This window comes from Gracilinanus agilis, chromosome 2 (assembly GCF_016433145.1).
Source record: "Gracilinanus agilis isolate LMUSP501 chromosome 2, AgileGrace, whole genome shotgun sequence".
Lineage (NCBI taxonomy): Eukaryota > Metazoa > Chordata > Mammalia > Didelphimorphia > Didelphidae > Gracilinanus > Gracilinanus agilis.
Window position 1 is genome coordinate 685,073,835 of NC_058131.1, and position 14,728 is coordinate 685,088,562.

General features: G+C 39.8%; 1 pseudogene; it reads left to right on the top strand.

The window, feature by feature from the left end:
* Window positions 1–4,914: 4,914 nt before the first annotated feature.
* Window positions 4,915–13,374, top strand: LOC123234373 (annotated as a pseudogene).
* Window positions 13,375–14,728: the final 1,354 nt, after the last annotated feature.

Genomic DNA, 14,728 nt, shown 5'->3' on the forward strand with positions numbered 1-14,728 from the left:
GTCATTTTGGTACACAAGCTGTTGTAGTTTCCATTAAGAGACAATGGGTTGTGCCAGGAATAAGTACTATTGCAAATAAGATCTGTAATAGTTGTTCAGTCTGCCAAAAGCTTAATCAAAGTGCATTCAGAAAGAAAGGTTTGGGGGGCAGCTGGGTAGCTCAGTGGATTGAGAGTCAGGCCTAGATACTGGAGGTCCTAGGTTCAAATCTGGCCTCAGACACTTCCCAGCTGTGTGACCCTGGGCAAGTCACTTGACCCCCATTGCCCACCCTAACCACTCTTCCACCAAGGAGCCAATACACAAAAGTTAAGGGTTTAAAAAAAACAAAAAACATAAAAAAAGGAAAGAAAGGTTTGGGTGGTAGACCTTTAACATATTGTCCCTTTGAGAGTTTATAGATTAATTACATCTGTATGCTTAAAGCTGGAAGATACAAGTATTGTCTTGTTATTGTCAACAGATTAAGTGACCTGAAGCTTTTACATCAAATACCAACACAGCAAGCTTTGTGGTGAAAGTATTACTTAAGGAAATTGTGCCTATGTTTGGTGTACCATTAATTGTAGATTCGGATAAGGGATCTCATTTCACTCAAGATATCCTTAGAAGAGTCTATGAGAATCTAGGAATAACACCTAAATATCATGTTCCTTATCATCCACGAAGTTCAGGTCAGATGGAGCATATGAATAGGGAACTCAATACTATGGTTGGGAAGCTCTGTGCTGAAACATCTCAAATGGCCAGAGATTGTTCCCATAGCTTTGTTTTACCTACGTACAAGGCCAAGAACGGATCTACATATATCATTGTATGAGATGCTCTTTGGACATGCTCCACAATAGGCAAAGACTTGTAAGCCTGTTTATGCATCACTCTTAGGAGGTGATTGCCAAATTGCTTCATATTTAAGTGCTTTACAGCAGAGGATAAGAGAATTACAGGATATGGGAGTATTAATTCAATCTGGTCCATTGGATTATTCTCTTCATAATTTTCAACCAGGTGATGTGGTCTGTGTGAAAATTTTTGCCAAAACATCAGCAACTGAACAAAGTTGGGTAGGTCCTTATACAGTTGTGTTAGTTTCACCATCTTCTGTAAAAGTATTTGGTAGAGATTCGTGGTATCATTGTTCTCATATTAAATTAGCACAAAGTATAGATAATGAAAATGTAGAAATTTTAGAACAAGAACAATAAAAAGAGCAAGAACTAGAACAAGAACAAGAAAGAAAGAAGAAGAAGAAATTGTGTAAAATTGAGATCTTCAGTCAATTAGAGTCTGCAGTCAGAAAGTTCAGTAAGGAGAAGACCATCCCAGCAGAAGAGGATGTTCAGATAGAAGAGGACATGGATGAAGAGGATTCAGGATCAATGGACATTGTACTAAGACTGATGAATTTATAAAATTGAACTGATTAAGACTTTGTTTTAAAAGGAATTTCCAAAGAAGAGGATTAGCTATGGCTCTTCTGGATTAAATGGTAGAAAAGGATTTTGAGTAATGTAAATAGTGTCACTACATACTCATATATATCCATCATTGCACATAAAACTATCAGGAACTTTGATGGAGAAAAGAGGAGAGAAGAAAACCGAGAGGAGAGATTTCCTCAAAGAAAGGAACATCATAAGAAGAAAGGAGATCTGAAGTTTTGGTAGGTATCCTACATCCAACAGTAACATATTGCAACACAACATAGCAAAATAACAACATAACAAAACAGATACATAAAAACATAAACATGTTAGAATACATTGTATTCCTTTGGAATAAAGCAATGTATAAATACTACCAAAATTAGAATTAGCTATAGGAAAAGTAAATACTCACAATGGATAGTCAGTTACTAACAAAGATTAGCTAATTATTTAGTTAGATTTAGTTAGACTAATATACTAATACCATAGGGATAGTTTAGAATAGTTTAGTGAAATAGGAATAGTATTAGATTAGATTAGAAAATAAGATAAGGTATTAATGTACATTATAGTGCAAATATAGCAAAAATAACAAAATTGCATTACATTAAGAACATAAAACATACTACAGATCACACATCACAAAATAATGTAAATAGAAGTGTAAATAGTGTGTATATTGTATATTTTATTATAGTATAAGTATTGTATATATGTAAAGGGTGCATATGTGTATATTTCATATGTATACAGCACATGCACAAATATGTATATATCATACACGTATATATTGTATATATGTTTAATATGTATATATGTAAATTTTGTGAATAATTATTTAGATACTGAGTTAAAAACATTTAAATGTAATTTGATAAGTGAGTTTGATGTTTTGTTATGATTTTGATGTAAAAATTTGTGCAATGTTGTGTTAAATGTATGTTTTCCAAATTTTTTTGCATTTATTAGTTAGCAGAATGTTTCTGTATTAGTATAGGAGTTGTGTTTAAAGGTTTTTCTTGAATTTTGTGTTGATATTTCAAGTTTTTGCTGATTTTGGTAATTTTGTTGAAAAATTTGCTTTGTAACTTGTTATTCTGTACTTTGAACTATTTAATTGTTTAATGTATTTTTCCCTTTACCTTTCCTTGTTAAAATCCCTAGAGTAGGGTAGAGTAAGGTAGTGTTAGATACGATAGAGTTAGTGTAGGTTATTTGTTATTTGGGGTTGGAATTTTTTAATTTAGTCTGTAGTGCACAAATACAAAATATTGTGTGGAACACTATTTTGGCTTTGTGCAAAGGTGGGGGGGAACTGTTAAAAGAGAATTAGGGAAAGTTTAGAAATAGGCATAAGTAAATTGGATGCTTGTCAGGCAAGGCTGGAGTGTTTCAATCATGGAATAGTGAGAAGGAAGGAAGCCTTTCCTGAGGACTCTGATATGGAGAGAGCAGAGAGCCAAGGAGAGTGGATTTGTCTCTAACAAGAAGTCATCTATCCTGTGAGGAAGTGCAGATGTGAGTATTGATCACAGCTCTGAAGGGTGGACTTTCAGACTGGATCAACTTCCTGCCTTCATCTCCTTGTGAATCAATTTGCTGAGGACCTATGTTCCTGGAAACCCTTGATCATTGCTGGAACAGAAGTGGACTCAGTTGTGAGACATCCATTTTCCTTCCAGCCACCCAGGCTGAACTGGACAGCCAGTGCTAGTATAGAATAGATTTGACCCATATTTCCAGTCCCTAAGTCTGTCCATAGTTATCCAGTTCAGTGTGATCTTTTCCCCCAAACCTCTAACATTAAGCCTTAGAATAAACTGTTTTGTCACACCCTGTTGTCTTTCCTCCAAACCCCAAGAAGGACCCATAGAGTGTGGTTAATGACCAGTAACTGTTAGCTGCCATTTCAATAATTAGAGTGGTTTCACCTAACACCCACATCCCGTTTGAAAGGTCCCTTGCTATCCTGTAATATCCTGTCACTTGGGGTGCGTGGATGTGTCTTGGTAGTGCGTGACATCTCCATATTACCCCAGTTAGATAGTTACCTATTTCAGATGTCATATGATGCTTGGTGCTACATATCCTCTTGGAGGTCACTAAATAGAGGAATCCTGAAGTTAAATCACTGTTTACAACAGTTTTCTATTTCCAGGGATGGAAGGATTTGTGTAGTATGAAAGGTGACTTGTAAGCAAAAGTGGGAAAAGGGGATTTAATCTAAAGATGTTCCTGAGATAGAGAAAATAGACAGATGTCTAAAAATATATGTAGGGGGCAACAAATTGGGTCAGGTGACAGAGAACCCGACATAGAGAATGGGAGGTCTTCGGTTTGAATTTGGCCTCAGACTTCCTGGATGTGTGACTATGGGCAAATCACTTAATCCAGTTGCCACACCTAACTGCTCTTCTCCCTTGTAATCAATACATAGTATGAATTCTAAAATGGAAGGAAATATTTAAACAAATACATGTAAGCTCCTTCCCCAACAACTGCCTTCTATCACATAATTAAGAAACAAAACTTCTATGTATGAAATGTTTTTAAGGGGCAGTATGTATAGTGGTTAGAGAGGTAGGGTTATTGTTAGGAAGATCTGAGTTTAAATCTCACCAAGAAGATTGACTGTTCTCATGAATCTGTGAATGGTTTACCATATGATTAGAACTGCCAGGAAGGGAGCACTGGAGTCATTAGTCAGAGAGGTGTCTGACCTGCAGGTTTGAAGCTATATGTTTAACATGCTGCAGCCATCAAAAATGGCATCTCTCAAATGATTCATTTATTTGTAGGTTAAAAAGGGAGAAACTCAACTTCCAAATGAATTAGTGGAAAAGATTTCCACCCCTCTCCTTTTTCAGATAATCTGACCATAAAGCGACCTCAAAAAACTGGGGAGTGCTCAGAATCTCTGACATGGAAGGGACCTCAGAAACCATATCATTCCATCTGTCCCTAACAAGGATCTTCTAAACATCTATATCTACTTTCCAGTGATGGGGAGCTCACTGCTTTTCTAGGCAGCCCATTGAATGTTGGGACAGCTCTAAATACTAGCAAATTTGTTCTTCATTGAGCCTAAATCTGCTCACTGTTCCTGGTCTTAGCATCTGGGGCCAAGCAGCAGAAGTCTACTCCCTCTTTCAGGGGCCATTACATTTAAATGCTTGAAGTTACCCATCATGTCCTCCATTACCCACCATTTCCTCCAGGTGTCCTCAGATGAAATGGTTTTGAGACTCCTTACTACGTGCATCTCAACAAATACTTCACGGCTTGGCCTATGGCTAGACTTTAGTTGGCAGAGGTGCCTCCATGTTTGCCCCTTGATTGACCTGCTGATATTTGACCACTGCTTGACCAGGGAAGTTCCAATGTCCCCAACAATTGCACTTGTCTTAGACATTGCAAGGTAGGAATGCAGGGTTAGTAAACATCCTTTAATCCAGGTGTGTAAAGTTGGCAAACTTTTCTAGTCATCATGTTCTTAGATTTGGGGAAGTGGGTCTCAGTCCAGACCAGCTGCCGATTGACTGCTCTGAAGAGCCCCCTCCTACTCTGTCCATGTGAATTTGTTCTGCAAAAACAATGGGCTATAAAGGCAGTAACCCAGGAGAGCTGGGATCTTGATGGGCATCCACTGCCTGAGCTGCTGAGGTGTATTGGTGGGACTGCAGAGAGAAGGAGCCACACAATTACACGTCTGTGAGTAATAAACTGACTGAATTGTGATCTTTTGATCATAGAGATTCCTTCTGAATATTCCTCAAGCACCATCTTCTCACAAACACGGTCCAAATAGACTCATAACATGATTGACTCTGAACTTACTGAAATGCAGGAGTGGAAGCTTGAGGTCATTGTCCTGTCTGATCCCCAGGATCTGGACCAGGTTTCTACAGCAGCCACAGCTGGCAACAGACAATGTGGGGCCTGAATAGCTCAGCCTGGCCTTGAAAGCCCTCCATAGCTGGCCCCTCCACAGCCTCTAGAATACAGCCTTTCTGGCCTCCCAGCCCTTCTCTCTGGTTCCTCTCTAGACCAACTCTATATCTCTGAGCTAGCTGCCTCCCAGGCCTGCAGGGCTTCTCGCCTCCACCTCTAGCTGCCCTGACTTCCTTCAAGGCTCATTTCCAATTCCATCTTCTGTAGAAAGCCTTTCCCAGTTTCCCAGCTGCTAGTGCCTCCCCTCTGAGGGAGAGCTCCAATTTATCCTGCACTGTCTGTCTTGTTTGTGTAGAGTTGATTGCATGTTTTCTCCCTCATTAGATTGGATGGTGCCTCGAGGGCCAAAAATCTATCTTTGTTTTTCTTTGCATTCTCAGCACTCAGCACAGTTCTTAGTACACAGTAGGTGCTTCCTAAATGTGAATAGACTGACTGAATGGACACCAAACAGAATAATCCCCCTCTGCCCATATGATGTTTTTGATTTCTGGTGAGTTTGTTCTAATAAGGAGAAGAGCTGAGGCAAGTGAAAAAGAATGATGAAGAAGGCAGAGTAGCTTTCAAGTGGGAAACTGAAAAAGGTCATCAACCGTCTCTCAGACATGAATCTATGCCCTGAGCTGAGTCCAGCTGCTAACCTCTGACCAGGGGAAGGTCTGGATCAGCCTTGACCTCTCTTTGCAGGAGAGCCACAAAGACCAGTCAGACCTTCCAAAGGAACTCTGTCACTTTGGAGACACAAAAGAGCAGGGCCATTTCTTCCAGAATCTAAGAAATATAGAGACTCCTAAGCCATGGAGAAAGTGATCTGGGCACTAGATACCAAGGTGCAAAAGTAGGCAATGGAGAGCTTTAGATACCAGCCTTCCTATTGTATTTCAGTCAGCAAGGTGGCACAGAGGAGTTTTTGGAGATAGGAAGAACTGAGTTCAAATTCTGTCTCAGTATATTATTAGCTGTGTAGTTTTGGGCAAGTTATTTAATGTTTGTAAACTGTTTTTAACCTCAGTTTCCCTGTCTGTGCAATTGGCACAATAAGGAGACTTGCCTCACAGGGTTTTTGTAAGGATAAAAGGACGTGTCCCACGAACAACTTTGTAAGTCTTAAACTGCTCTATCAATGTTTGCTGTTGTACACGGTTCTAGAAAAACTCTCTGATGGTCAGAAAAGGAGCCAAGTTTCTGATCAGCAGCAGTGAGAGATGGTATAGGCTGGACTTGGCACAGCAGAGGCAGGGCTGCATGTCTGTAGGGTAATTTCTATGGGGAGGAGGAAAGAAAAACGAGGGACAGAGACAGGAAGCCCCCACAGAGGGCCCTGGAAGCTCTCTGATTCCTATGGTTGCTGGAAGTACCTACAACTGCTTCTAAAGGCTTCCTGAAGCTATGGCATCTCTCTGCCTTGAAGAGGTTTTCAGCAGAAATAATGGATCTTTTCCAGTGAAACAGAGCACAGAGAAGATGAGCTCTAAGACCAAACAAGGGCCCAAGTGGCCCTGGCTCTGTGACTCTGCCTCCATTCCTAATCTTAACCTCTCTCTCCCTCCTTTCTTCTCTGAGGTGCCCAGTCCTCAGCTTGCTGCCCAGGAAACCCATCTGTATGGCAGAAACCAATGTCTTTGTGTTTTATTTTGTGACACTCACAAAAACTTTGTGAGTTAGATGTGGTTATTAAACCCATTTTATAGTTGGAGAAACTGAGGTAAATGACGGTGAAGTGACTTTCAGGTCACACATCATTTGTCAGAGACCAAATTTGAATTCGGATCTTCCTGACTCAACTCTTCAAACTCTGACCACCTACTGCTTCAGAAACATCTACAGCCTAAAATGTTCCTCCCCTGGTGGTGCTCATGTCCTAAGAGGAGGAATACTGGAGACACACAAAATGATTATATGCATACTGAAGGATACATACTGAAGGGTACATAACTAAAAGAATATATACATTCTCAGAGAGGAGGAAACCAGGAAATTCTTCTGGGAGGATCACTCATGTATCTTGAAAGGAAGGAGGGTTTTCCAGAGAATAAGGTGAGGAAGAAAAACATCTCAGGAATAGACATTGGGGACAGAAGCCTCATGCAAAGGCTTGGAGGTAGGAAATAGGAAACAGGCTCTAGGGAATCTTTTCCTCAGAATGAATTGTGGATTATTAGAGAGGAGTATGGAATGTTTGGAGAGAAGCTCCCAATTTGTTGAGGGCCATACCGTGGAGGATGACCAAATTCTCACAAAACATACCTTCAAAACATAGTCAAGAGCCACAACCCTGTACCATGTGAGAGCAACATTTTGATCCAGTGTGGCGATATTTTTAATTTTAATATTTTTATAGGCATAGAACAGGTCAATTTAAGTGAGGGTGGAGAGTAGGTCCATAATACATTGAATAAATCGTATTCTCCCATTCTTTCCATTTGGCAACCTGCCCTCAGTTTATACAATAATATTTGTCATTTTTTTGATGTGTTATATTTCCTCTTCAATGTTATTGCGAAATGATTGCAATCACCCTCTATATAATCCTGACCTTTCCCTGTAGGATCAAGAGCCCTGTAGAAGAGAGAAGCTACTAAGACACCATGGTAAGTAACAGGTTCATGTTGGAAAGGAAAGGGAAGGAACACTGCTGGTTTTTTGGGATTTTGGCATTTGGGTTCCTGCTGCAAGCTACCAATGATCAATGGGGCTAATTGGTGGTTTTCCTCATGGGTTCCCTGAAGGGAGGCAGCATGATATAGTGGATGGGCAGCTGACTTGGGAGTCAGGAAGTCCAGAGTTCTGGTCCTGCCTCTCATATATATATTATTTGCCAATCTCTTGCTTAACTATTTCAGGCTAAAAGCAGTCAAGCAGTTAATTTGCCTTGGTTGAGGCAATTGTTCTCCCACAGACCCCTATCGTCCATTAAATCTTAGACATGCTGTTGCTTTTTAAAACTCAATTGTAAATTGTCATGTGGCACAATTACTACCATGGTGTGCCATACCCTAAGTCTCATTGCCATAAAGCCCTCTCCCAGACTCCCACCCTAGCAAGAATCTACCCACTCACCTAATACGCTTAGACCCATTTTCAGGCTGTATTTCCTCTTATTCTGTGTCAGCATCACCTTCCCTGTCGATTTCCCTCCTTCTTTCTCAAACCTCTTTTCTCTCCAAAGAAATCTATTCCAAGTACAAGAATTCATATTCCTGATCTGACTTTCAATTGTGGCATGTGAATGCGATGATGCATTAAGAGCTTTTATGAAGTGACAAATACGAGGAAAGCAGGGAAATGTGGAGAAATCTGAATGATATGATGCAGAGTAAAGAAAGCAGGAAAATAATGTTGATAAGTAGTATAGTAATGGACATGAAAAGAAAAAAATACTTAAAAGCCTTCTAAACAAAGATGAAATGGGATAAATAATTTTGTTTCTAAAGCATAGGAGACAAACTATTAACAATTATTGTAAAAAAAACCTCTTAGCTTTCTGTTTCAGAACTGATACTCAGTATTGGTTCCAAGTGAGAAGAGCAGTAGGCAATTGGGGTTAATTAAGTGAGTTGTCTAGAGTCCCACAGCTAGGAAGTATCTGTGACCAGATTTGAACCCACAACCACCCTTCTCCCACCCTGGCTCTCTATCTACTGAGTCTCATAACAAACTCCCAATGTGTTTATAGTCAAAAGCAGTAACAAAAGCTAGGCTTTATCGGATTTCTACTATGTGCCAGGTATAATTATTACCCACGCTCGGTGGTGAGTGCTTTTCATATCCATTTTACAATGTAGGATACTGAAGCAAATAGAGACAAAAGTATCTTGACCAGGGCTACACAGCATTCTTTTTCTCCTGTCAGAAAAAAAGTGAGTGACTGTGTAGACAGGAGGTAATATACTCAGAGGGGCAATGGATATTTATAGGCAGATGCCATTAGTTGGTGGATATGAGAAGTCTTTTCAGGCTTTTGTCAAGGCCTCAGTTTCTTGATTTGTAACATGAGAATGCTAGAATCACTGACCTAGAAGTTCCTCTCTAGCTGTAAATTGATGGGGCTGGGACCAGAGAGACATGGGTTGAACTGGGTTGATGACTTTGCTGTACTATTTTATATCTTGATATCATTATTGTAGTTAACAGCTCATAGCACTTTTTGAATATTCTCTCATTTGATGCACACACTACAGAAGCTAACATTGTCTCCATTTAACAGATGAGGAAAGTGAGGCAGAGTTGCTAAGTGACTTGTCAGGGGTAACACAACTAATTGTCTGAGACCAAATTTGATGACTTCACCTCCAGTGTCCTAAAGACTGAAACTCCTTGTAGTTTTAAAAATACTGAGAGTTTTCAGTCAGAAACAAGAAGAAAAAGAAAAGACAAAACCAGCACCCAGGACCTAAAGGCTTCTTCAGACAGATGAGAGAAATGGATCTCACTCTTTTCATTCATGGACCTTACTGACCCTCTCCTTGTGGTTCTAGAGCATGGGGGGCAGGAGAGCACATCATCATGGGCTGTGGAAGACAGTCTTGAGCAGCAGGGGAGTGATCATCATGGGCTTCTCTCCTCAATCCTGCTGCCCCATCCCTAGGGATTTGTGCCCGCCACATAGGGGTGTACAGGGTAGGGAAAGAACTGGCTCTAGAGGCTCTATTGTGGCACCAATAGTTTTCTTTTGTAGATACATGCCCAGATCTATTCAGGGAAACCTGCTGGGCCTCAGGGTTCTCATTCCCACTGCTTATTCCATGTGTAACTGAGACTGAATCATAAAGGAAGGGTTCATTGCTGAGAAGATTGTCAGTATATTAGGTGGTAAATGTTGTGAAAAAAGAGAAGATGGCTATAATTCTTTAAAAAGAACCCCAGTTATTCTTCCACCTAACTAGCCTTTCATCTTTCCTTTTTAAAAAATAGAATGCTGTACTAGGTGTTCTACTTACCTGGACTATTGTTGTGACATTATGTGATGCTCAGTGCACCTCTATTCGGTTGGAGCTCCCTATAAGGGATCCAGCAAAAGGTAAATCTTTCACCACTCTTTCTGATTTCTAAAGATAGGAAGATTTGTTTAGTGTGAAAAGTGACAGGGACAGACTTGAATAGAGTATCTGTGTCCATAAGACCCAAGATCCATGGGATGGAAATAGTAGGCAAAGGGTGGGAAAAATGGATTTAACCTATAGATGTGCCAAGATGGAGAAAAGAGGCAACTACTGAAACACACATAAAAGGTCTTTCCTCCCCAATCTGCTTCTACTCTAAAATTTCAAGATATGACCTCTATGTATGATATGTTTCTAAAAGGAAGCATGGTATATAGGTTTGAGAGCTGGTATTGGGGTCAGGAAGACCTGAGTTCAAATCCCACCTCTGGCCCTGGGGTACCTTTGGGCTGCTGGGCAAATCAGGAGACCTCTCTGTGCCTCAGGCATTTATCTAGTCACTCAATTCAAGCATCTGTTAAACATGTCCTGGGTGCAAAAGGTTGTAGCTTCAAAGGCAAAATTAATCATGGGAACAAAATTAAGATGAAAGAAAAAAGAAACTATAAGAAAAATTCTTGACTTCTTGAAGTTTATGTCCCACTGTTGATGTGCTATGACATATCTTCCAAAGAAGAGTATTGGATATTTCCAGTTTTTACTATGAAGGCTTATTAAATTATTTTAGGGCTATATTTGACTTGATGGGCTGTGAATTGTTTGAGGATGTTGCCAAGGGAAACTGTAGAACTTCCTTTTGAAGTCTTTAAAATTGGTCCAAATTGGAGCAGGTAGGTGGCTCAAAGGACAGAGTGCTTGGCCTAGTCATGGGAGATCCTGGGTTCAAATCTTTCCTTAGACACTTCCTATGTGTGACCCTGGGCAAGTCACTTAATCCCCATTACCTAGCCCTTACTGTTCTTCTCTCTTGGAAGGGATACACAGTATTGATTCTAAGATAGAAGGTAAGAGGTTTTTTTAAATGGCCCAGATTTTCCATTGTTGGGATGTGTTGATGTACCATTCAAGATAACCTTAGGAATTTGTTAAAATTTTTTTCTAGAGGCATTATTTGCAGTTTAACAGAAATTTTGCCATGTGTTCTGTCTTAGGTTGCAAGGATGCTCAAGGAGTATTGCACCCATTTCGCGCTAATTGGAAATCTGGTGACTGTGAGATTTGTGCATGTACAATGCAAGGAATTGAGTGCTGTGTCAAGTAAGTTCAAAGTGAACCCTAAATAGAAAGACATAACATCACAGCATCCCTAAGTTGGAAGGACCTTCTGGGGCCGTGGAGTAGAATTGGTCTGGGAACTAGAAACCGTTGCCTAATAAGTGACCATTTGGTCTTTGTTGAAGGGCTTTAGTGAAGGTAACTTCTGGAGAGTTTTCAGTGTTTGGAAGCTTTCTTCACTTTCCATTTCAAAACAGACTCTTCTAAATCTTCACTGAGATATCTCAGTTCTGCCCCTTGAGGCCAAGTAAGCTGAGCAAGTCTCTTCTCTCTTCCCTCAGTCAAACATTTCTCTTCTTTGGGCTGAGATTCCTGCATTGACTCTTTTAGGGAACATTTTAGTTGTTTCCATTTTGGTTCTCCTGTAAATATGCCCCAGATGATCAGTTTCTTTCCCATCATATTACTGCTTGAATGGAATATGATATTCTGGATGTGATTACATCAGGGAAGGTGACAGAAAGATTTTAACCTCCCTAGTGGAAACAATGCATAAGGCGTTGGGATTGGTGTTTGGAAGGCCTGAGTTCAAAACCGCTTAGATACATACATATCTGAATGACAGTGGAATAATCATTTGGTGTCTGCAAGTCTCTATTTCCTTCTCTTAAAAAAGAGGAGTTTAGAGTTGATTACTCCTAAAGTCCTTTCCTTTTTGAATGTAGCATCTACAATACTTTTCTGTTTAAATTTCCATTCATCACTTGATTATCTGTGTGACCCTATCCAAATCACTTGACTGTTCTTAGTTTCAGTTTTGTTACTTGTCAGAAAGGAGATGGAGAAGAAGGATGAGGAGGAGGGAGAAGAGGAGGGGGGGAAGAAAAAAGGAGGAGGGGTAGCAAAAGGAAATGTCAGAGAAGTCAGAGAAGAAAAAGACAGAAGAAGAAGAAGGAGAAGAAAAAGAAGAGAGAAGGAGAAGAAGAAGAAAAGAAGAAAAAGAAGAGAGATTTAGACTTGATGACTTCTAAGGTCTCTTTATATTTGAAATCTAGGATTATTTTTCTATTTTAATCTCTAGTCATAAGCTGAGAATCTCTGTGACCCCAGAGGCCAGGGCAGCTGAACATTCTGTCTGGGGTTTCTTATGTGTTAAAAAAAACCCAAAAAATATAGGTTTGTACTTAGGTTCTTTCCTTTTTGTAATCTAGGCTCTATTATTATTTTCTATTTAACTTCAAGATCAGAAACTTATTAGTTATGTGACTTTGGACAAGTTTGGTGTTTAACTGTCAGCTTTAGAGTATACTAGGGAGCAGCTGGGTAGCTCAGTGGTTTGATAGTCAGGCCTAGAGATGGGAGGTCCTAGGTTCAAATCCGGCCTCAGATACTTCCCAGCTATGTGACCCTGGGCAAGTTACTTGACCCCCATTGCCCACCCTTACCACTCTACCACCTATGAACCAATACACAGAAGTTAAGGGTTTAAAAAATTAAAAAAAAAGCTTTAGAGTATACTAGCATCTAGTGCCAATTGGGCTCTCCATCTATACTTGTTGGGAGAATTGGGATGGCTCAGGATATGGTTGCCGAGAGAGGTTGGTTCATGATCAGAGGCTGTCTAGAATAAGGGTAAGATTCTTAATAAATTGTTTTTCAGTTCCCCTAAGTCCACCCTAATCTTTGTCCAATTTTCTTCTAATAACAGTGTGAAGAGGCCTGTTGGGTATGACAAAGATAAATGTGTGGAAGTTTTCCACAAGGAGTTTTGCATTTACAAAGCTGTAGAGAAAGAAAATAACTCTAAATCCTGTGAAGTGTCAAGATATACTGGTTAGCAGTTCCACCTCCTCCTGTTTTTGCTGCCAAAGTCATCACCTCCCAATGGAACTTGTCCTCACTTCAAGCAATGATTCTCTCCTTGGAATTCAGATCAACAGGAGGCTGTGAGCCATATGGGCATGCCCTTGGATATCCATTCTCCTGAAGGCCTTGTCAAGTCTTTGGCATGCTGATTCAGAGCAGAAAATGTCTCCTCTCTGGCTTCTGAAATCCTTTAGGCACCTACATTGTACACATACCTCCTGTAATCTCTTTTCTAATGAATATCTAAAGAAAATATATATCCCTCTAGCATAAAATGGAATTCTGCTCTTTTCTTTTATAGCAATCAACATCCAAACTCATTACAGCAGTGGGAGCTTCTTTTTATGGTCTTTCTCTGGGGAAATCCCAAGTATATACTCTTTGGGGCTCAAAGGCTCAGTGGTTTTTTTACATCTACTCACCTCCCAGATCAGAATTTGAGAATCCTGGGACCACAGTCCTGGAAGAATACAAATCTCAAATAATCTAAGAGAAAATAGGTCTGAAGGTCTAGGTGGCTCTCCTGCAAAGAGAGGTCAAGTCTGATTTAGACCTTCCCCTGGTCAGGAATTGGCAGCTGAGCTCAGCTCAGGGCATAGATTCATGTCTGAGATAGGGTTCATCACCTTTTTCAGTTTCTCACATCAAATTTGTGAAGTGAGGTAAACTAAATCATTGTCCAGAAAACCTCTTTTTCCCTTGGGAAAGTAGAAAGCAGAAATCAGCTTTCTTGTGAAGGTCAGCTCAGTCAGGATCCATGAGAAAGTAACTCCTTTTACTACCTCACAGTCCAGAATAAGATATACAGTGAAATGTCCTGGACTCCATGATACTACCAAAATACCTTCCAAACGATAAGGTTTTGCCTGCTGTTTCATCAAGGCTATGTCTCATTTATGAACATTTGCTTTGTATCTGCACCCTATAAAAACTCCATTGTAATTTCAGTCTGGTATAGTTTCACTAGAAGGTTGTCCCGGCCAGTAAATATAATTATAATTAATTATTGGTTCCATTAATCTGAACTTCTGGGTGTCCAAACTTGCTTTCTGAAGTAAACCATTTCATTTCTCCTTTAATTTTTAGGATTCCCAATTTAGTTTTTTATCTGGGAAATTTTAATTTGTTCTTTTTCTAATTCTTAAGTTGTAACCCCAATTCATTGATCTCCTCCTTCTCTATTTTGTTGCTATAGGCACTCAGAGATAGAAATTTTCTCCTGGATACTGCTTTGGCAGTATCCCATAGATTTTGATATGCAGTCTCCTCATTGTCATTCTCTTTAATGAAATATGTAATTGTTTTTATGATTTTTTTGACTTGCCT